Source organism: Eschrichtius robustus, chromosome 11 (genome assembly GCF_028021215.1).
Source record: "Eschrichtius robustus isolate mEscRob2 chromosome 11, mEscRob2.pri, whole genome shotgun sequence".
NCBI classification, from domain to species: domain Eukaryota; kingdom Metazoa; phylum Chordata; class Mammalia; order Artiodactyla; family Eschrichtiidae; genus Eschrichtius; species Eschrichtius robustus.
Window position 1 is genome coordinate 30,388,713 of NC_090834.1, and position 22,956 is coordinate 30,411,668.

At 36.8% G+C, this 22,956-nt stretch overlaps 1 protein-coding gene across 5 annotated transcripts in view; it reads left to right on the plus strand.

Moving 5' to 3' along the window:
* MSANTD4 (Myb/SANT DNA binding domain containing 4 with coiled-coils) overlaps positions 1–22,754 on the plus strand; it is a 38,785-nt gene extending 16,031 nt beyond the window's left edge. For all 5 annotated transcript variants that reach the window (XR_011075436.1, XR_011075434.1, XR_011075437.1 and 2 more), the window contains one exon: positions 22,360–22,754. The gene's annotated coding sequence lies outside the window, so the exon portion shown is untranslated. The remainder of the gene's footprint in view (positions 1–22,359) is intronic.
* The last annotated feature ends 202 nt before the right edge of the window (positions 22,755–22,956 follow it).

The window sequence follows — 22,956 nt, forward strand, 5'->3', positions numbered from 1 at the left end:
AGTTATTAGATTTTCACATGCAGACACACATAAACACAACAGGTAAGTTTATTAACAGTACAGCATAGTGATTATTTACTATTCATTAAGTGGAAGTGGATCATCATAAAGATCTTCATCCTCATAGTCTTCACCTTGAGTAGGCTGAGGAGGAGGAGGAAGAGGAGGGGTTGATCTTGCTGTGTCAGGGTGGCAGAGGCAGAAGAGGTGGAGGAGGTGGAAGGGGAGGCAGGAGAGGCAGGCACATTCAGTGTAACTTCATGGAAATACATTGTAATTTCTGTCCTTTTTGCTTTTTAATTTCTCTAGAAATGTTTTAACATGGTACCAAACCTTCCACTATTTGCTTTAGTTTTGGTGTCCATATCATAGAAGGGTCCATGTTGTAAAGAAGTCAAATGCAGTCTTGCATAACTGGAACCCTTCTACCAGATTATCTAATGTCAATTGGTTTTCTGGCACTGCTTCTGCTACATCTATTCCTCATCATCTGGTTTGAAAGCACTCATCTTCATCAAGTGGTCTTCTGTTAATTCCTCTGGTTGTGGTGTCTATCAGCTCTTGAGTCTCTCCAAGATCCATATCTTGAAACCCTTCCCTCACCCCCCACCTTTTTTGGTCATGTCCACAATCTCTTTTATGATTTCCTCGATTGGCTCTATCATAAGTCCTGTGATGTCACGTAACACATCTGGACACAGTTTTCTCCAACAGGAATTTACAGTTTCAGGCTTAATGGCTTTCATGGCTTTTTCTAAAATAACCATGACATCTTCAATGGTGTAATCCTTCCAGACTTTCATGATGTTCTGTCAGGGTTCTCTTCCATTGCGTTGATAGTCCTTTCCATAGAGTACCATGTGTAATGAGCCTTAAAGGTCCGTATGACCCCCTGATCTAGAGGCTGAATTAGAGATGTTGTTTTGGGGGAAGTAGGTCTCACTTTGATGCCTTTGATGTTGAACTTATGGGGTTCTGGGTGGCCAGGGGCATTGTCCAATAGCAAAATAACTTTAAAAGACAGTCCCTTCCTGACAAGATACTTTCGAACTTCAGGGACAAAGCATGTATGGGACCAATCCAGAAAAAGTGTTCTCATTGTTCAGACCTTCTTGTTGTACAACTAAAAGCCTGGCAGCTGGTGTTTATCTTTTCCCTTCAAGGCTCAGGTGTTAGCAGCTTTATAGATAAGAGCAGTCCTGATTATAAACCTAATTTAATTGTATTTGCATAAAAAGTAGAGTTAGCCTGTCCCTCCCTGCCTTAAATCCTGGTGCTCACTCCTCTTCCTTACTAATAAATGTCCTGCATGGAATTTTTTTCCAGAATAGGGCACTTTTGTCTGCATAAAAAACCTGTTCAGGCAGATATCCATTCTCCTCAGTGATTTTCTTAATGGTGTCTGGGAACTTGTCTGCTGCCTCTTGGTCAGCAGAAGCTGCTTCTTCTATTACATTGGCATTTTTAAAAAGCCAAACCTCTTTCTAAAATTACCAAACTGTGCTGGCATTACATTCTCCAGCTTTAGATCTTTCACCTTCCTTTTGTTTTAAATTATCATATAATGACTTTGCTTTTTCTTGAATCAAATTAGAGTCTATAGGTATGCCTTTCTTACAGCAACCCTGAACCCATATAAAAGCTGCATTTTCAATATGAGATAAAAAGGTATTTTGCAAAAAGTGCAAGGTTTTCACACCTGCTGGTGGAGCTGCAGTGACAGCTTCATGAATTCCCTTTTCCTTTTTTACAGTGGTCCTTATGCTGAATCCATTTATCTTGAAATGGTGGGCAATCGCAGCTGCAGACCTTAATCTACTCTACACATCAGGCAATTCAGCTTTTCCTTGTAAACTTATGACTTTTCTCTGCTTCTTGGGAGCACTTCCAGCATCACTAGTGGCATTTTGTATGGGTCCCATGGTGTTACTCAAAGTTTATGGTATTGCACTAAACATGATAAAAAATACACAGGAACTGTAAGAGATCACTTTTTACTGTGGTATGCAATTTACTGGAGAGATAAACTGCTCACACAGAGATGATTAGCATCACATGGCATTTTAAGCTGACACAACACGAGCTCACCACAATAGCAACAAGAGGTGGCTATGAAATTATTATAGTATTACAATAAGCACTACAGTTAATTTATGCAGTTATTTAATACTGGATTTTTACATTTGTTTACATTTCTCTGGACTATGAATGGTGCCATGTGTGGTCTGTGTGTGTGTAAGTTTTGATAAATTGTAATTTTTTATAATAGATTTTTGTATATTTTGATAGTAAATAATGAAATAGACTAGTACGTACATATATTTTATGCATTCATGACATGTATTTTTCTTATTTTTTTGATATTTCTAGGCTATGCAGTTCATCTGTGAGTTTTTTCAAATTGTCACAAGTCTCCAAAAATTTTTCCAGTATATTTATTGAAAAAATTTGCACATAAGTGGACAGCTCAAACCTATGCAGTTCGAAGGTTCAACTGTATATAACTTTTGTCAAGGCTTTCTAGTTGCTATCCTTAGACCTGAAGTTGTAACTTCTAAAGCTCCCAGAATATTAAACACCTGTTTCGTTTTTTGACCTCTAACTTCTTTTTGACACATGCTGAGACTTTACAACATACATATCAGGTGGCATTTTGTGCAGGGCCTTAATTAAAACCCAGATGAGAATTGTCAAAAGTATCACTTTGAAATTTCTTCCCAATGCGTATCAAAAAGGATTTAGCTTAAACATAGTGGGAAGACAACCAAAGAACATATCTTCTTGGGGAAAAGAAAAGATTTGTTGATTAAATCTCAGGAGATTAATTTACCACTGTAGATAGAAGCATTGAGACCATGCTGAATTGAACTGAGACCAGAAGAAATGAGAAATTGACAATGATTATAAAATATGAATTTTGATAAATATATTCTGAGAAGAACTTTCTTGATGAATTTTATCAGGGAAAACCCTTTATTATTTACCATTTATATTTCTGATGTGACCCATTCATCTTTAAAAGATTTTAATAAGTTGAAATATAAAATCCATCTACCCTGGTGTCAGTTCCTTTCAAATCTAAATTTCCAGTTCCAACATTTGAATTGAACTATAAACCTATATTTTCAATTGTTATATGGCATTTCACCATGTATATTTTGCTGTTTTCTGAAATACATGGTATATGCCAGAATCAAATTCATTAACTCCCTTCTCTCATATCTGTAAATTATCTTCCCTATGCAGTTGGTATTATTTGTACCAGATTGTTTGGTTGGAAATTTTAGTGGTGTCCTCTAATCCTTTGCCTTCTTCAGTCTACTAATGTTGTTGATCAAGTCCTGTATTTTCTTCTTTTGATGGCTCATTCCAACCTCCTTCAATCTCACATGTAGTCCTTGGCATCGTGGCATTTGCAGTCTGTATCTCAGCAGTCTCCTGATTCTCAGTTTGCTTCTATTTAATCCTCCCTGTATGATACTTCCAGAATAGATTTCATAAAGTACTGCATTCATTATGCCCTGAGAATTAACAGGACATGAACTAGTGGAAGAAGAGCAGAGCTCTGGAAAGACCATAGGTCCAGTCTCAGCTCCACTTTATCATTTGGGTGATGTGGGGCAGTTGGGGTGTTTCTTAGTCATGGTTCTTCATCTCTATTACATTGAATATCATGCCCTAACTCTCACTTTATAATAATAAAATTAATATATGAGAATGCAGTTAGAATTTAGAAATCAGCTTAAAGACATTACACATTTTTCTTCCCTGTAACAAGGATTCCTTCTGAATCAAGTGTAATGTCCTCAGATGTTCTTTGCCTACCCTAAGATTGTCTCATACCAACATAAATAGGTTTGTCAATGTTCTTTCCAAATACTCCATGAATTTTTCTTCCCTTTTCCTTTGATCATGTTGCTTTTACACTTGAACTTTTCAGTTTTTATCCTACAGTGACGATCAGCAGAGAAAAGCTTTTTCCAATCTGGGGACTTTGTCATTTCTACCATTCTCTACCATAATTAAAAATATAAAAATGAATTTCCCTGAATAAAATTGAAATATTTTATCATATAAATTTGGTATCATTTTAACAAGTTGATGTATAGTTGACTTACAATATTATCTTAGGGTATACAACATAATAATTTGATGTTTTTATAGGCTATACTCCATACAGAGTTATTATAACATATTGACTATATTCCTTGCTCTGTATGTTACATCCTTGTAACTTATTTATTTTATACCTAGTAGTTTGCACCTCTTAAAGCCCCTCACCTATTTGGCCCCTCCACCCACCCCTCTCCCCTCTGGTAACCACTAGTTTGTTTTCTATATCTGTGAGTCTGTTTCTGTTTATTTATTTGTTTTATTTTTTTCTCTTTTTAATTGGGGTATAGTTGCTTTACAGTGTTGTGTTAGTTTCTGTTGTACAACGAAGTGAAGCAGCTATATGTATACATATATCCCCACCCTCCTGGGACTCCCTCCCAACCCCACCCCATCCCATCCATCTAGGTCAACACAGAGCACCGAGCTGAGCTCCCTGTGCTGTACAGCAGGTCCCCGCTAGCTATATGTTTTACACATGGCAGTGCACATATGTCAATCCCAATCTCCCAATTCATCCTCCCCTCCCCCCATGTCCACACATCCATTCCCTACGTCTGCCCTGCAAATAGGTTCATCTGTACCATTTTTCTAGATTCCACATACATGCGTTAATATACGACATTTGTTTTTCTCTTCCTGACTTACTTCATTCTGTATGACAGACTCTAGGTCCATCCACCTCACTACAAATAACTCAATTTTGATCCTTTTTATGGCTAATATTCCACTGTATATATGGGCCACATCTTCTTTATCCAGTCATCTGTCGATGGACATTTAAGTTGGTTCCATGTCCTGGCTATTGTAAATATTACAGCAATGAACATTGTGGTACATGTCTCTTTTTGAATTATGGTTTTCTCAGGGTATATGCCCAGTAGTGGGATTGCTGGGTCATATGGAAGTTCTATTTTTAATATTTTAAGGAACCTCCATACTGTTCTCCATAATGGCTGTATAAATTTACATTCCCACCAACAGTGCAAGAGGGTTCCCTTTTCTCCACACCCTCTCCAGTGCTTATTGTTTGTAGATTTTTTGATGATGGCCATTCTGACTGGTGTGAGGTGATACCTCATTGTAGTTTTGATCTGCATTTCTTTAATAATTAGTGATGTTCATCATCTTTTCATGTACCTTTGGCCATCTGTATGTCTTCATTGGAGAAATGTCTGTTTAGGTCTTCCACCCATTTTTTTATTGTGTTGTTTGGTTTTTTGATTATTGAGCTGCATGAGCTGTTTGTATATTTTGGAGATTAATCCTTTGTCAGTTGCTTCGTTTGCAAATATTTTCTCCCATTCTGAGGGTTGTCTTTTCATCTCATTTATGCTTTTCTTTGCTGTGCAAAAGCTTTTAAGTTTAATAGATCCCATTTGTTTATTTTTGTTTTTATTTTCATTACTCTAGGTGGTGGGTCAAAAAAGAACTTGCTGTGACTTATGTCAAAGAGTGTTCTTCCTATGTTTTCCTCTAATAGTTTTATAGTGTCCAGTCTTACATTTAGGTCTTTAAACCATTTTGAGTTTATTTTTGTGTATGATGTTAGGGAATGTTCTAATTTAATTCTTTTACATGTAGCTGTCCAGTCTTCCCAGCACCGCTTATTGAAGAGACTGACTTTTCTTCATTGTATATTCTTGCCTCCTTTGTCATAGATTAGGTGATCATCGGTGTATGGGTTTATCTCTGGGCTTTCTATCCTGTTCCATTGATTTATATTACTGTTTTTGTGGCAGTAGCATACTCTCTTGATTACTGTAGCTTTGTAGTATAGTCTGAAGTCAGGGAACCTGATTCCTGCAGCTCTGTTTTTCTTTCTCAAGATTGCTTTGGCTCTTCAGGGTCTTTTGTGTTTCCATACATGTTGTAGAATTTTTTGTTCTAATTCTGTGAAAAATGTCATTGGTAATTTGATAGGGATTGCATTGAATCTGCAGATTGCTTTGGGTAATATAGTCATTTTCACAATATTGATTCTTCCAGTCCAAGAACATGGTATATCTCTCCATCTGTTCGTGTCGTCTTTGATTTCTTTCATCAGTGTCTTATAGTTTTTTGAGTACAGATCTTTTACCTCCTTAGGTGGGTTTATTCCTAGGTATTTTATTCTTTCTGTTGCAATGGAAATGGAATTGTTTCCTTAATTTCTCTTTCTGATATTTCACTGTTAGTGTATAGGAATGCAGTCTACTTCTTTGCATTAATTTTGTATCCTTCAACTTTACCAAATTTGTTGATTAGCTCTAGTAGTTTTTGGATGGCATCTTTAGAATTTTCTATGTATAGTACCGTGTCATCTGCAAAGAAAAGAAGAAGTTTTACTTCTTTAGATTCCTTTTCTTTTTCTTCTCTGTTTGCCATAGCTAGGACTTCCAAAACGATGTTGAATAATAGTTGCGAGAGCGGACATCCTTGTCTTGTTCCTGATTTTAGAGGAAATGGTTTCAGTTTTTCAACACTGAGAATGATGTTTGCTGTGGGTTTGTCATATATGGCCTTTATTATGTTGAGGTAGGTTCCCTCTATGCCTACTTTATGGAGAGTTCTTTTTATCATAAATGAGTGTTGAATTTTGTCAAAAGCTTTTTCTGCATCTATCGAAATCATATGGTTTTTATTTAATTTGTTAATATGGTGTATCACATTGATTGATTTGCATATATCGAAGAATGCTTGCATCCCTGGGATAAATCCCACTTGATCAAGGTGTATGATCCTTTTAATGTGTTGTTGGATTCTGTTTCCTAGTATTTTGTTGAGGAATTTTGCATATATATTCATCAGTGATAATGGTCTGTAATTTTCTTTTTTTGTGGTATCTGTAAACCTTTAGCCAGACTCATCAAGAAAAAAAGGGAGAGCACTCAAATCAATAAAATTAGAAATGAAAAAGAAGTTACAGCTGACACCACAGAAATACAAAAGATGATAAGAGACTACTACAAGCAACTATATGCCAATAAAATGGACAACCTGGAAGAAATGGACAAATTCTTAGGAAAGTACAACCTTCCAAGACTGAACCAGGAAGAAATAGAAAATATAAATAGACCAATCACAAGTAATGAAATTGAAACTGCAATTAAAAATCTTCCAACAAACAAAAGTCCTGGACCAGATGGCTTCACAGGTGAAGCAGAGGATATTGCAAAGGATATTCCTCTGCAATATTTTGGAAGGGTATGAGGAGGATGGGTGTTAGCTCTTCTCTAAATGTTTGATAGAATTCACCTGTGAAGCCATCTGGTCCTGGACTTTTGTTTGTTGGAAGATTTTTAATCACAGTTTCAATTTCATTACTTGTGATTGGTCTGTTCATATTTTCTGCTTCTTCCTGGTTCAGTCTTGGAAGGTTATACCTTTCTAAGAATTTGTCCATTTCTTCCAGGTTGTCCATTTTATTGGCATATAGTTGCTCGTAGTAGTCTCTTATCATCTTTTGTATTTCTGTGGTGTCAGTTGTAACTTCTTTTTCATTTCTAATTTTATTGATTTGAGTGCTCTCCCTTTTTTTCTTGATGAGCCTGGCTAAAGTTTTATCAATTATGTTTATCTTCTCAAAGAACCAGCTTTTAGTTTCATTGATTTTTGCTATTGTTTTCTTTGTCTCTATTTCATTTATTTCTGTTCTGATCTTTATGATTTCTTTCCTTCTACTAACTTTGGGTTTTGTTTATTCTTCTTTCTCTAGTTGATTTAGGTGTAAGGTTAGTTTGTTTATTTGAGATTTTTCTTGAGGTAGGATTTAATTGCTATAAACTTCCCTCTTAGGACTGCTTTTACTGCATCCCATAGATTTTGAGTTGTTGTGTTTTCATTGTCATTTGTTTCTATGTATTTTTTCATTTCCTCTTTGATTTCTTCAGTGACTTCTTGTTTATTTAGTAGCATATTGTTTAGCCTCCATGTGTTTGTGTTTTTCGCATTTTTTTTCCTATAATTGATTTCTAATCTCATAGCGTTTTGGTCGGAAAATATGCTTGATACGATTTCAATTTTCTTAAATTTACTGAGGCTTGATTTGTGACCCAAGATGTGATCTATCCTGGAGAATGATCTGTGTGTACTTGAGAAGAAAGTGTATTCTGCTGCTTTCTGATGGAATGTCCTATAAATATCTATTAAGTCTATCTGGTCTATTTCATTGAAAGCTTGTGTTTCCTTATTTATTTTCTGTCTAGATGGTCTGTCCATTGGTGTAATTGGGGTGTTAAAGTCCCCCACTATTTTTGCATTACTGTCAATTTCCCCTTTTATGGCTGTTAACATTTGCCTTATGTATTGAAGTGCTCGTATGCTGGGTGCATAAATATTTATAATTATTATGTCTTCTTCTTGGATTGATGCCTTGATCATTATATAGTGTCCTTCCTTATCTCTTGTAATAGTCTTTATTTTAAAGTCTAGTTTATCTGATATGAATACTGCTACTCCAGCTTTCTTTTGATTTCCATTTGCATGGAATATCTTTTTGCCTCTCCTCACTTTCAGTATGTATGTGTATGGGTCTGAAGGTGGGTCTCTTGTAGACAGCATATATACAGGTCTTGTTTTTGTATCTATTCAGCCAGTCTGTGTCTTTTGGTTGGAGCATTTAATCCATTTATATTTAAGGTAATTATCGATATGTACATTCCTATAACCATTTTCTTTATTGTTTTGGGTCTGTTTTTGTAGGTCCTTTTCTTCTTCTTCTCTTATGTGTCCTGCCTAGAGAAGTTCCTTTAGCATTTGTTGTAAAGCTGATTTGGTGGTGCTGAATTCTCTTAGCTTTTGCTTGTCTGTAAAGCTTTTGATTTCTCTGTCAAATCCAAGTGAGATCCTTGATGGGTAGAGTAATCTTTGTTGTAGGTTCTTCCCTTTTATTACTTTAAATATATCCTGCCCCTCCCTTCTGGCCTGCAGACTTTCTGCTGAAAAAACAGCTGATAAATTATTGGGATTCCCTTGTATGTTATTTTTTGCTTTTCCCTTGCTGCTTTTAAGGTTTTTGATTTGAATTTAATTTTTGTTAGTTTGATTAGTATGTGTCTTGCTGTTTTTCTCCTTAGGTTTATCCTGTATGGGACTCTCTGCACTTCCTGGACTTGGGTGACTATTTCCTTTCCCATGTTAGTGAAGTTTTCAATTATAATCTCTTCAAATATTTTCTCAGACCCTTTCTCTTTCTCCTCTTCTTCTCAGACCCCTATAATTCAAATGTTGATGCATTTAGTGTTGTCACAGAGGTCTCTAAGACCTTCCTCATATCTTTTCATTCTTCTGCTTTATGCAGTTATTTCCATCATTCTGTCTTCTGGCTCATTATTTGTTCTTCTGTCTCAGTTATTCCTTTATTGATTTCTTCTAGTGTATTTTTCATTTCAGTTATTGTGTTGTTCATCACTGTTTGTTCTTTAGTTTTTCTACCTCCTTGTTAAACATTTCTTGTATTTTCTCGATCTGTGCCTCCATTCTATTTCCCATATCCTGGATCATCTTTAGTATCATTACTCTGAATTCTTTTTCAGGTATGTTGCCTATTTTCTCTTCATTTATTTGGTGTTGTAGGTTTGTACTTTGCTCCTTTGTCTGTAACATGTTTTTCTGTGGTCTCATTTTTTTTTTTTTTTTTTTTTTTTTTTGTTGAGTTGGGATGTGTTCCTGTCTTGCTGGATGCTTGGCCTGAGGCATCCAGCACTGGAGTTTGCAGGCAGTTGGGTGGAGCTGGGTCTTGGTATTGAGATGAGGACTTTTGGGAGTCTGCATACTGATTAATATTCCCTGGGACCTGAAGTTCTCTGTTAGTCCAGAGACTTGGACTTTTGATTGTGTTGTTTGCTTTTTTGATGATTGAGCTGCATGAGCTGCTTGTATATTTTGGAGATTAATCCTTTGTCAGTTGCTTCATTTGCAAATATTTTCTCCCATTCTGAGGGTTGTCTTTTCATCTTGTTTATGGTTTCCTTTGCTGTGCAAAAGCTTTTAAGTTTCATTAGGTCCCATTTGTTTATTCTTATCTTTTTATTAATATTTCCTTTCTTCTGCTGACTTTGGGCTTTCTTTGTTCTTCTTTTTCTAATTCCATTAGATGGAAAGGATTTGAGATATTTCTTGTTTGTTGAAGTGAGCCTGTATCTGTATAAACTTCCCTCTTAGAACTGCTTTTGCTGCATCCCATAGATTTTGTAAAGTTTTGTTTCTATTTTCATTTTTCTCAAGTTATTTTTTTAAAGTTTTATTTTGTTTTTTTCCTTTGTTGCCCCATTGGTCTTTTAGTAGCATGTTGCTTAGTCTCCATGTGTTTGTGTCTTTTCCCCAGGTTTCTTCCTGTTATTGATTTTTAGTTTCTAATTATTGTAGTTGGAAAAAATGCTTGGTATAAATTTCAATCATCTTAAATTTATTGACCACTGTTTTGTAGCCTAGCATATTATCTATTCTAGAGAAAGTTCCATGTGCATTTGAAAAGAATGTGTATTCTGCTGTTTTCAGATGGAATGTTCAATGGATATGTATTAAGTCCATCTAGTCTAAAATATCATTTAAAGCCATTCTTTCCGTATTGATTTTCTGTCTGGATGATCTATCCATTGATGTAGGTGGATATTTGTATTACTGTCAATTTCTCCATTTATGTCTGTTAATATTTTCTTTATATTTAGGTGCGCCTATGTTAGGCGCATATATGTTTATGAATGTTATATCCTCTTCTTGAATTGACCCCTTTATCATTATATAATGCCCTTCTTTGTCTTTTGTTTTAAGACTTTTTAAAAAGTCTGTTTTGTCCAATATGTGTATTACTACCCAGATTTCTTTTCATTTCCTTTTGCATGAAATATTTTTTTCTATCCTTTCACTTTCAGTCTGTATGTGTCTTTAGTTTGAAGTGACTCGCTTGTAGCCAGCATATAGATGGGTCTTGTTTTTTTTTATCCAGTCACCCTATGTCTTTTGATTCGAGCATTTAGTCCATTGACATTTAAAGTGATTATTGATAGGTATGTACTTATTGCTATATTGTTACTTGTGTTCTTGTTGTTTTTGTAGTTCTCTTTTCTTCTTCTTTTAGTGTTTTCCCTGTGGTTTGATGATTTTTTTTGGTTTTATGTTTGGATTCCTTTCTCTTTGTTTTTGTGTATCTATTGTAGGTTTTTGATTTGTGGTTACCATGGGTTCATATATTCTGACCTATAAATATAACTACTTGTTTTAAATAAATAGTCATTTAAGTTCAAACACATTCTAAAAGCTCTATATTTTTTGCTTTCCCCTCCATGTTTTAGGTTTTGTTGTAATATTTTACATTTTATGTGTATCCTTTAGCTGCTGATTGCAGTTATAGTTGATTTTACAATTTTTGTCTTTTAACCTTGATACTAACTTAAGTGGTTTATCCGTTGAATTTCCTATATATTGACATTTATCAGTGAGATTTTTTTCTACATATATTTTCTTATTTTTTTGTTTCATAGCCTTTTCTTTTTCACTTAAATAAGACCCTTTAACATTCTTGTAGGGATGACTTAGTAATAATAAACTCTTTTATTTTTTGCTTTTCTGGGAACTCTTTATCTCTCCTTCAATTCTGAATGATAACCTTGCCTGGTAGAGTATCCTTGGTTGTGGGTTTTTTCCTTTCAGCACTTTAAATATGTCATGCCCCTCCCTTCTGGCCTGCAAAGTTTCTGCTGAAAAATCAACTGATAACCTTATGGGGATTCCCTTTTATGTGACTCTTTGTTTTTCTCTTGCTGCCATTAAAATTCTGTCTTTATTTATAACTTTTGCCTTTTTAATTATGATATGTCTTTTTGTGGATCTCTTTGAATTCATGTTGTTTGGGACTCTCTGTGCTTCCTGGCCTTGGATATCTGTTTTCTTCTTCAGGTTAGAAAAGTTTTCAGCCATAATGTCATCAAATACATTTTCTGCCCCTTTCTCTCTCTCTTCTCCTTCTGCGTCCCCTATAATGCAAATATTTATAACTTGATTCTGTCCTAGAAGTTCCTTAAACTATCTTAATTACTTTGTCTTCTCTATGCCATTCTGATTGGGTGATTTCCACTATTCTGTCCTCCAGATTTCTTACGTGTTCTTCTGTTTCACCTAATCTGCTGTTAATTCCTTCTAGTGTACTTTTACTTTCAGTTATTGTATTTTTCAGTTATGATTGGTTCTTTTTTATATTTTCTAGTTCTTTGATGAAGTTCTCACTGTGTTCCTCTATTGTTTTCCCAAATTCAGTAAGCATTTTTGTTACTACTGCTAAGAAGTCTTTATCAGGTAAATTACCTATCTCCATTTCATTATGTTCCCTCCCACCCCTGGGGTTTTATCTTGTTCTTTCCTTTGGAACATATTCCTCTGTCTCTCATTTTGTTTGACTTTCTCTATTTTTATCTATGAAATTAGGCAGAACAGTTACCTATCCTGGTCCAGAAGGTGTGTCCTTGTGTGAGAGCATCCTCATGCAGTTTGTAGCTGCCCAGTGGTTTTGGTTAGAGACTTGGATCTGAAGCATGGATTGTCTTTCCCAGGGTGTACTGGCAACCAGTGGTTTGGTGGAGGGTAGGGCTGGAGTTTGAGGGGCCTACAGCTCGAGTCTGGTGCAAGCAGGGGCTTCTTTCAGGGTCAGTGGTGGTCTCTGACTTGGCTGGGAGCAGGCCAGGGCCCAAGAGGCTGGAGCCATAGTTCTGAGCTAGTTCCACTTCTCCCCAGGGTGATGGTGGTCTACACCTTGGCAGGAAGCAGTGCCACAGCAGGACAGCCTGTAGTAGGAGGTTGGTGTGGGCCGGGGGCATGCTGGGGTGGTCCTGGCAGGCTGGCTAGAGCACCAATCTGCTGCCTTTGTGCTGGGACTCAGAGCAAGCAAGTCTGTATGCATGTTCTTCAAGAGCAGAGTCTTGGTTTCCTACAACCATCTGGTAAGCCCCACTGGTTTTCAAACCAGCCAAGTAGGCTCATCCTACCTAGGGAGGATCCCTGAGCCCATTATATCCCCCTCTTCTTCTGGGTCACCAAACATTAGTGTGGGTCCTGACTAGATTTCTTCTCCTCCCCTCCTTCCATACTCTGTGTGGTTCTTTCTTTATAACCTTGGTTGTAGAAGAGCCATTCTGCTAGTCCTCTGGTCGTTCTCAAAGAGAATTACTCTATATGTAATTGTAGTTTTGATGAGTTTGTAGAGGAAGGTGAGCTTAGGGTCTTCCTACTCTGCCATCTTGATTGATATTGAAAATCAGTATCTTTATATCTTCCAAAGTCTTCCTGGGTACCTTTTGAATAAAAATGTTAAGATAAAATGAACATCAATCTGCCCAGCTTATAATTCATTCCCCACTTATTTGAGCACTGTTCCCAAACCATAGGTGTGGGCCCTGGTAGCCAAGTGTGTGTTCTGTGATTCTTTTCCTTTGGCTGCACAGTACACACTGCAGTAGGAGTGGACTTGGCTTGGCCTTGCATTCCCTGAGGTAACCATACCATTTGGCTGATTCTCTTTCCCATTAAAGATGATATGCATCCTGACACAGATCTAATGTTTCTTTTAATGATTCTGCAAATAAACAGAATGACAAATGTTTCAATTCATACATATTTGCTATGTATTCTGGTGCCCTCCCATGGGAGTTGGGATCAGTTGTTTCGTTTAGAGTCCTCTTTGCTCCCCATGCTGTTTCCAGATCGTTGCTTCTTCATTCTTTTATTAAAACAAACAAACAAAAAAAACAACAACAACTGCATCTTTGAAACTAATCCACTGACCAAAACCCAGTGTCGTTTTTCATTACTTTTCATTACTCTTCTCTGTCACATTCACTGGCTCATTTTCTCTCTACACTTGATTGTTCTAGGAACTTTCCAGGTAACTTTGGTGTCTAGGTGGAGAATCCCTGAAAGCTTTGACCACTTAGTTTTGTGTCCTCATAACCAGTTACCCTCTTCCACTTCACCTCAAACACCCATTCTGTCCCACAATATTCTTCTGGGCTAAGCCACCCTGTTCCTCCATGATAATGAATTCAAACACCAACTCAGTGACTACAATTCCAAAACCTCCTAGCTTGCCGCAAGTTCTTTTTCATTCTCAGGACTTGTAGTCCAGTGCCCTTTCCAATTTCTCCTCTCTCATCTGTTCTTTCCCAGCTCATATTCTATGACCACCATTTCACTCTTGTTCCCAGGCAGATTGGTGTTACTTTAAATTCACAGCCCCATCTTGGCTCTCAACAGCACTTGACAATATTACTTTGGTTCTTTAGCCTGCACACTCTTCCATTCTTCAAAACCATGTGCTGTGGGTTGAACTGTGTCTCTCAAAAAGATATGTTGAAGTCCTGACAGGTACATTTTTTGGAAATAGAGTGTTTGCAGATTTAATCAAGTTAAGATGAAGTTATACTGGATTAAGGTGGACCCTAAATCCAATGACTGGTGTCTTTATGAGAGTGTGAGATTTGGAGATGAGAATACACATAAGGAAAAACATGTGACGATGGAGGCAGAGAGTGGAGTGATGCAGCTATAAACCAAGGAACACCCGTGTTGGTAACTATCAGAAGCTAGGAGAAAGGCATGGAACAGATTCTCTTTCAACCTCCAGAAAGAACTAGCCCTGTTGACACCCTGATGTCAGACTTCTGGATTCCTGAATTGTGAGAGAATAAATTTTTGTTGTATGAAGTCACTCAGCTTGTGATTACTTGTTAAAGCAGCCCTAGAAAACTAATACACATGATTTCAAGAGGTTTCCCACAGGAAAGCTCTGACCTTCCATTGTCTCTCCCTTTATGTTCAGTGGATAACCTTAACTTTAAGGAATTAGAAGCCACCAGACAGTAACTTATTGAACTTCTGGACACCAGATTTACATATCTACACTTATTCTTTTACTATTTTCTTCCTTTTAGAACAAGGACAGTATGATCATATATCGAGCAGTGATTAAGGGTCCAGGGTCTGTAATAAGAATATTTGATTTTAAATTTAGATTCTCCAGTTGCCAACTCTATAATTTTGGATAAAATATCTAATTTCTCAGTGACTCATATTCTTTTTATGTAGAATGGATAATACTTCACAGGGTTGTTGTAAAGATTAAATACTAAATATCAGAATTAACTGTCATATAGTACTCAATAAAGGCCAGTTATTATATTTAATTATTACTTGAACCTATGAAATTGTTTTACTTAAAAGTAAAAAGTGCTTAAATATTGGCAATTCTGTATAGTTCAGCATATCATTTCAATAAACAGTCCAGAGGTAGTCCAAACTTTTATTAAAAGAGAATATTTTCCTGTATCTTCTTGGTGTTGATCTCATTCCTTCCGCTTTTTCAGACACACACAAGCTATCTCTTTTCCTGTATTTTCAACCACAGTCTTTATATATGCTACTTTGCATCATTACATAAATGTGCTCTACTCTCTACCATTTAAAATTAATACATAAAAGTGACTGAATAAATGAATAATTTCTAGATGTCCATCTCCCCTCAATGCCTTTCACAGCCAAAGCTTTCTGACTTTTTCCTCTCTGACTCTGCCTGACTCAACTCCCCATTCTTTATCTCACTTGAGCTTTCAATATTATCCAAACCAGGTGACCACTCCTTTCTTACATTCTTTTTTTTTTAATATAAATTTATGTATTTACTTATTTATTTTTGGCTGCATTTGGTCCTTGTTGCTGTGCGCAGGCTTTCTCTAGTTGCGGTGCACGGGCTTGTCATTGCAGTGGCTTCTCTTGTTGTGGAGCATGGCGTCTAAGCACGTGCACCTCAGTAGTTGTGGCTCGTGGGCTCTAGAGAACAGGCTCAGTAGTTGTGGAGCATGGGCTTAGTTGCTCCGTGGCATGTGGGATCTTCCCAGACCAGGGATAGAACCCACGTCCCCTGCATTGGCAGGCAGATCCTTAACCACTGTGCCACCAGGGAAGTCCCCTTTCTTACATTCTTCATTTGGCTTCTCTGGTCACACTCTTGATTCACTGTCCTATATCTGACCATTGCTCTTCTCTCTCTTTTGCCAGTTCCTGGCATCTTTTCCCATCTTTTAAATGTCAAATTTTTTTTAAGACTCAGCACTGTGATCTTTTTATTCTACATCAGTGGTTCTCAAAGTGTAGCCCCTGAGCCAGCAGCATCAATATTACTTGTGAAACTGTTAGAAATATTTACAAATTCTGGGGCCCTGCCTCAGACCTACCATACTTATCAGGGTTCTCCAGAAAACCAAGACCAACAGGGTATGTATTTTCTTAAAGAATTCGCTCATGCAATTGTGGAGACTGGCAAGTCCAGAGGCAGGTGAGAAACTCAGGCAGGAATTGATGCTTCCGTCTTGAGATAGAATTTCTTCTCTGGGGAATCTCAGTTTTTTTCCCTTAAGGTCTTTCAACTGATTGGATGAGGCCCACTCCTTTTATTGAGGGTTATTTCCCTTACTTAAAGTCAACTGATTATAGATGTTGACAACATCCAGAAAATACCTTCACAGAAACCCCTAAGTTAGTGTTTGATTAAATAACAGGTACTAGAGCCTAGCCAAGTTGACATATAAAACTAATCATCACACCCACTGAATCAGTACCTCTGGGGTGGGGTCCAGCAATCTGTGTTTTAAATACGTTCTTCAGGTGATTCTCATGTGCAGTAAAGTTTGGAAGCTACAGGTCTATACTTTCTACCCAGATGCTCAGACGTTTCAACATCTTCTATTACTATCTATTGAATATATACTGACTCTCAAAGTTCAATCTCTTGCCCAGATTTCTCCTCTGTTCTGTTCAAATGTTTCACAGACACCTCAAATTCAGTGCATCTAAAATTGAACTCTTGATCTACTGCAAACCTGGTCTTCCTCAACTGTTCAAGAGGTCAACAAATAATAACATCCTCCTCCTAGGAGTTCAAGCTAGAAACTTGGCATTCATCTTTGAGTAAACCCTGTTTTTCACACAGAAGTCCAATCAATCACAGTTGTCTTATAGATTTTACCTCTAAATAATTTTTCATTCTGTTCCCTTCTTTCCATTTCTGCTGTCACCATACTATCCCAAACCCATCACTGTTTCACTTGGACTAATGCACTACTTCTCCTTCCAATCCTGTTTTGATGCAAATCTGGACATTACTTAATAATAGGTGATATACATCTGTTACACCTGTGCTTGTACTATTTAGGATACCTTTGGGTACAATTAAGGAAAAGACCAACTCTAAGTGGCTCAAACTATAAGGAAATTTATGATTTTACAAAGCAAAGTCCAAGGTTAGATGATTCTAGAGTTGTTTAGTTTGGCAGTTCATCAGCATTATGAAGGACCAGCTTCTGTCTATCTCTTGGAGGACTACTGTAGTCTCATTGTAGGATGTAGTGTTTATTGTAGCCTCACTAATGTGTATTTCACAGACTGCATGACTGTTAGTGGCTGCCTCATGTGTTGGAAACAGGACCATGGAGACAATGTGTGCAAGGACCAGTGAGGCCAAGGTTTAGATTAATTCTCTATGTGCATACTGAAATCACCAAAAATAGTGATAAGAATGTAGGTAAAGAGATGGGCAGAAAGTCAGGGGCTAAAATCTCTAATGAATGAGAAATGACCAGGAATATGGTAAATGACTGCAATAAATGGAAATAATAGATGTAAGGCAAGTCCTTCAACGGAGCTGGATTTTTAGAAAGAAGAGAGGAATAATGATCTGGCAGCAGCAATAAGGAGCAAGGATGGCATGTATCACCTTCAGATCCAATAGGAGAAAAGAAAGAGACTTCTTTTGAGAGGGCTTCAGAGGAAACTATGTCCTTAGGAGACATCCAGTTTTTTAAGTGAACGTTAAGGGACAAAATCATAGCTACAGAGGGAAGTTGGAAAATGAGTTTTGTGCCCAGATAAAAATCAAGGATTCAGGTTCAATTATTCTTAAAGGAGAAAATAGATGATGTGGAACACTAGCAATCTTTGCCATAAGTACCATCTCCCCCAGTGTTACTATTTTATTTGTTAGCAGCATTTAGGAAGATATAATGTAGGTTGTTCTTAGCATTTGGCATTGTAATGGTACTTTTAGGGCAAAGGTCCCTAATAGGTATTCATGAATGGATTCCAGGTGTACCTCAGCCCTAGGCATGGTGATGAATGGCCTCAAACTAGTGGTTGTCTTGTCAGGGACACTTCTGAGAGCAAGTCCCATAGTTTCCTCTGATTTACTTGGCACCTGTTGCTCTGCCCCTAGTGCAAGGCCAAGGAGGATGGTCCTCTGGATATCCATTTTAGTAGCCAACTGAAGAATGTCCCACTGCCCATTATGGACAAGGGACACCTAAATCTGCTGGAGGCATGCTCAAGGGTCACTGTACCTCACCCAAGGTTTTGCCATGGTATCTATGGGTGGGAAGTGGAGAAGGGAGAGAGACTCTACAAAGCAGAGCTCTTGGCTGTAGCAGCAAAGAATCTCTGTCCTTATATATATTTGTCAGATTCTTCCATCCCTTTGTGTCACGTATACTCTTTAATGACATCCAAGTGAGCTTCAGGGTGACTGCTCCAATAAAGCGTGTGCATTCATCAAAATTTCATCATTATTTTAAAATAATTCATATAAAAAGTTTGATTGGATTCAAATCTATTCACATTTATCAAGAACTTTCAACATTATATTTGTTGACAAAAGAAAGGGAAGATTTGTTATATCCTTTAAATATAATCTTATTTGTTGTAAAATTTTGAATGGTTGTAAAAAATGGTTTAAATTAAAAAAAAATCATTAGTACAAATAGCATTTCTGGTTGATGTCAACCATTAAGGATTTAAAGAGGTTGTCTCTCCTTTGTTGAGAATTGTGGGTAGGCATTTAAATATACAACCTGATTTAAAACAGAAGTTATGGCTACAGAACTAAGCTCATGTTTCACAGTAAAGTTATTTGGAAAATATCTGATTTGAAAGCATGGACAGATTTATTCACTAATGCTTTGTATTCCTATTTCTTATCAATTATGTAATATAGAAAAAAATAGAGTTAAGGTTTTTCACCAAGTCCCACATAAATGCCTCTAAATATCTTCCAGTTTACTCCAAGTGGGCTGCTAAAATGTTAGTGCTTAAAAAATTTTTTATTGAAATATTGTTAATTTACTATGTTGTGTTAGTTTCAGGTGTACAGCAAAGTTATTCAATTATATATATACATAAAATTGAATATATATATATATTCCCTTTTTACAGTCCCTTTCATTATAAGTTATTATAAGATACTAAGTATAGTTCCCTGTGTATGCAATTGGTCCTTGTTGGTTATCTATTTTATATATAGTAGTGTTTATATTTTAATCACAAACTCCTAATTTATCCTTCCCTCCCTTTCCCCTTTGGTAACCATCAGTTTGTTTTCTATGTCTGTGAGTCTACTTCTGTTTTGTAAATAAGTTCATTTGTATCATTTTTTTTAGATTCCACATATAAACAATATCATATGATAATTATCTTTCTCTGTCTGGCTTACTTAGTATGATAATTTCTTGGTCCATCCATGTCGATACATATAGCATTATTTCACTTTTTTATGGCTGAGTAATATTCCATTGTGTATATACAACATCTTCTTTATCCATTCATCTGTTGATAGACACTTATGTTGCTTCCATGTCTTGGCTATTGTAAATAGTGCTGCTATGAACATTGGGTGCACAAAAACGCAACAGGGTAGAAAGCCCAGAAATAAACCCACACACCTATGGTCAACTAATCTATGACAAAGGAGGCAAGAATATACAATGGAGAAAAGACAGTCTCTTCAATAAGTGGTGTTGAGAAAACTGGACAGCTACATGTAAAAGAATAAAATTAGAACATTCTCTAGCATCATGCACAAAACTAAACTCAAAATGGATTAACGGCCTAAATGTAAAGCCAGATACTATAAAACTCCTAGAGGAAAACATAGGCAGAATACTCCTTGACATAAATCGCAGCAATATTCTTTTGGATTTGTCTCCTAGAATAATGGAAATAAAAACAAAAATAAACAAATGGGACCTAATTAAACGTAAAAGCTTTTGCACAGCAACGGTAACCATAAACAAAATGAAAAGACAAGCTACAGAATGGGAAAAAAATATTTAAAACAATGAGACCGACAAGGGATTAATCTCCAAAATATACAAACAGCTTATACAGCTCAATATTGAAAAAACAGACAACTCAATCAAAAAGTGAGCAGAAGATCTAAATAGACATTTCTTCAAAGAAGACATACAGATGGCCAAAAAGTACATGAAAACATGCTCAACATCACTAATTATTAGAGAAATACAAATCAAAACTACAGTGAGGTATCACCTCACACCGGTCAGAATGGCCATCATCAAAAAGTCTACAAATGATAAATGCTGGAGAGGGTGTGGAGAAAAAGGAAACATTCCCATTGTTGGGAATGTAAACTGGTACAGCCATTATGGAGAACAGTATGGAGGTCCCTTAAAAAAAAAAAAAAATAGAACTACCATATGATCCTGCAATCCCATTCCTGGGCATATATCTGGAGAAAACCATAATTTGATAAAATTTTAGCACTTTTGATGTGGGCCAAGATGTGAAAGACTGCTTTAGTAAGAGTAACGCTTCATTTTAACCGAAATGGTATTGGTAATATCTGTCTTCTCTACTTGTTAAAATATACATTAATAAATTGTGTGTGTGTTTTCTAAACATTCCCAGATTGTTTGAGGTACTGCCAGGTAAAGCCATGCTTTTCTGTCCTGAAAGAAAGGGGAATCTGGCATCTTTTGCTACTGTGATATACGTACTGGTACCAGAAATAGGAAAAACTCTGACTAACAGGCATTTTCTTTTTGTATGCCAGAATTCATGTCCTCTTCCTGGGTTTATAGATTTTCTTCTAGAAATCACTACGTTTCCCATCTTCACAGTCCAAGTAAGGTTGACTTGACCACAAGCTCTAGGAGTGGGGTATGATATGTGCAAGCCTATCCCTATATTCCATTCTCTTGCTACAAGTTTGGTTCAGAGACAGGCACATAACTCATTCAGAGCCAACGAAACAGAAGAAGGTATTTGTTGAAACTTCTAAGAAAGAAACTTTCACTCTTCCCCTTGACATCTTAGCTTCCCATGGAGATGAGAGATCTGGAGATGTATAACGCCATTTTGCTATATTGAGTGGCACAGTTGGGAAGTCTCTGTATAGAGCTTATCAGGGAAGATAGAAATGAGAGGGTAAAGTTGAGCCCTTGATGAGATCACTTGAACTGTTGAATCAAACCTCACCTGATATTGAGGCAAATTCTGAATTTTCAGTTTTATGAATCAGCAAAATTCTCCCTGTTCTGTGCTTTCCTAGACTCTGCATTTGTCTATTTGGCATACATTCATTGCAGGGTCAATTTGTGGCCTCTCTGGCTAGGTAGAGACTGCTCCTCTCAGGAATAGCCAATTCTTAGAGATAGCCTGCAGCATGCATTTCATATGCAAACCAACCAATCTTGAGTCTATATGCCCCAGCCACTCCCTTTATCAAACTATAATATAACAAACCAATATTTCCTCAGCCTTCAATCAACCCAGGACCAGGTATGCAACATTTTTTTTTCACATCTTTATTGGAGTATAAATGCTTTACAATGTTGTGTTAGTTTCTACTGTACAACAAAGTGAATCAGCTATATGTATACATATATCCCCATATTTATTAGACAACTTTCTTCTCTTATACCCTTCTCTCCCTCATTTCCTCCCCCTTTTTCTTTCCCTCCCTTCATTCATTATTTATGAAGTGTTCCTGAGTGCCTGTGCTGGCACAAATGTTACAAAATTGTATGAGACAGTTCCTACCCTTGAGTGTGTAGCAATGAATACATTTGGAGGAGACAGATGATAAGTAATCTGATAGAAGCATGTACAAGAGTTAGTGGGGCCTGAGGAAGGGAGTGATCAGTTTTTCTTAAGAGTGGTGTTCAGGAAGTTTCCTAAAAGGAGTGGGTACTAGGTAGAATTTGTTACCAAAGGCAAAAACAGAGCAGAGAAGAGTTTTCAGTCAGAGGGTACTGCATGGACAAAGACTCAGAAGCTTAACTCTTGTCATGCTTAGGTGTGGACAAATGATTTTCTATGGCTGGAGCATAGGATGTGACACTTGGTATGGTGAAAAATTTAATGGCACACCAAAAACTAAGTAATAGATAAATTTATTTTAATGCATTTTTTTTTTTTTTTTTTTAATTCGTGCAGGGCTTCCCTGGTTGCACAGTGGCTAAGAATCCACCTGCCAATGCAGGAGACACAGGTTTGAGCTCTGGTTCAGGAAGATCCCACATGCCGTGGAGCAACTAAGCCCATGTGCCCCAACTACTGAGCCTGTGCTCTAGAGCCTGAGAGTCACAACTACTGAGCCCGTGTGCTGCAACTACTGAAGCCCACGTGCCTAGAACCTGTGCTCCACAACAAGAGAAGCCACCGCAATGTGAAGCCCACGCACCACAACGAAGAGTAGCCCCTGCTCGCCGCAACTAGAGAAAGCCTGCGCACAGTGATGAAGACCCAACACAGTCAAAAATAAAATAAATTAAATAAATTAAAAAAATAATTTTAAAAAATTCATGCAGAACTCTTGATAAACAAAATATGAAAATTTGAAAACTTAAAAATTGACATAGTAAAACAAATGGTACCTTGCTACCCTGCAAAAGAAGTTTCAGTAAGCTGAAGTTAATTAAAAATTACTGAAGATGTTTATTTATTTTAAAAAAGTGTCAAAAATGTCAATTCTCTCAATTGAAAAGAAGATAAAGAAGTTAATTTTGAAAGTACTATGAGTTTGCTTTCATT